This window comes from Halyomorpha halys, unplaced genomic scaffold (genome assembly GCF_000696795.3).
Source record: "Halyomorpha halys isolate HHAL.00 unplaced genomic scaffold, Hhal_1.1 Scaffold2082.1, whole genome shotgun sequence".
NCBI lineage: Eukaryota > Metazoa > Arthropoda > Insecta > Hemiptera > Pentatomidae > Halyomorpha > Halyomorpha halys.
In genome coordinates this window covers 21,604-22,059 of record NW_027108041.1, presented here as the reverse complement: position 1 = coordinate 22,059, position 456 = coordinate 21,604, and the positions used below count along the sequence as shown (strand labels likewise).

Sequence of the window (456 nt, the reverse complement as noted above, 5' to 3'; positions counted from 1 at the left end):
ATATTTACAAAAATCAAAAACATAAAATGAAAAAAGACAATATTTACAAAAATCAATAACAATCTTAAAACAAAAAGCAAAGAAGTTTGGCGCCACTAAACAACCAAACAAACAAACAAAAAGCAATAAATAGAAAAATAACTAAATTTTCTGTAATCTAATCGAGTATGAGAACACTTCGGTTTTTTTTATTTTCATTGCCGGAAGTTTTAATTCTTCTATATGGACAGTTCTCCTCTTTTTGGGTTCTTTGATAGTTTCAATTGTAACAATGTTATATAACTTATAACTATCACCCTGAATTGTCCCTCGTATCGCTGTATCTCCTGTTAGACCCCCAACTTTCTGTATACGATCGTCCCGATTTGGATCGCTCCCATCCTGTCTGTGACCTTTAAATTCTTCCGCGCCACTCTCCTGGTTTTTTCCTTTTCCATTTTTTCCCGTGCATATATA

General features: G+C 32.9%; 1 protein-coding gene across 3 annotated transcripts in view; it reads left to right on the top strand.

Moving 5' to 3' along the window:
• Positions 1–456, top strand: part of LOC106691109 (ninjurin-A) — a 46,710-nt gene that overhangs the window by 38,351 nt on the left and 7,903 nt on the right. The gene's annotated exons all lie outside the window — the stretch shown is intronic.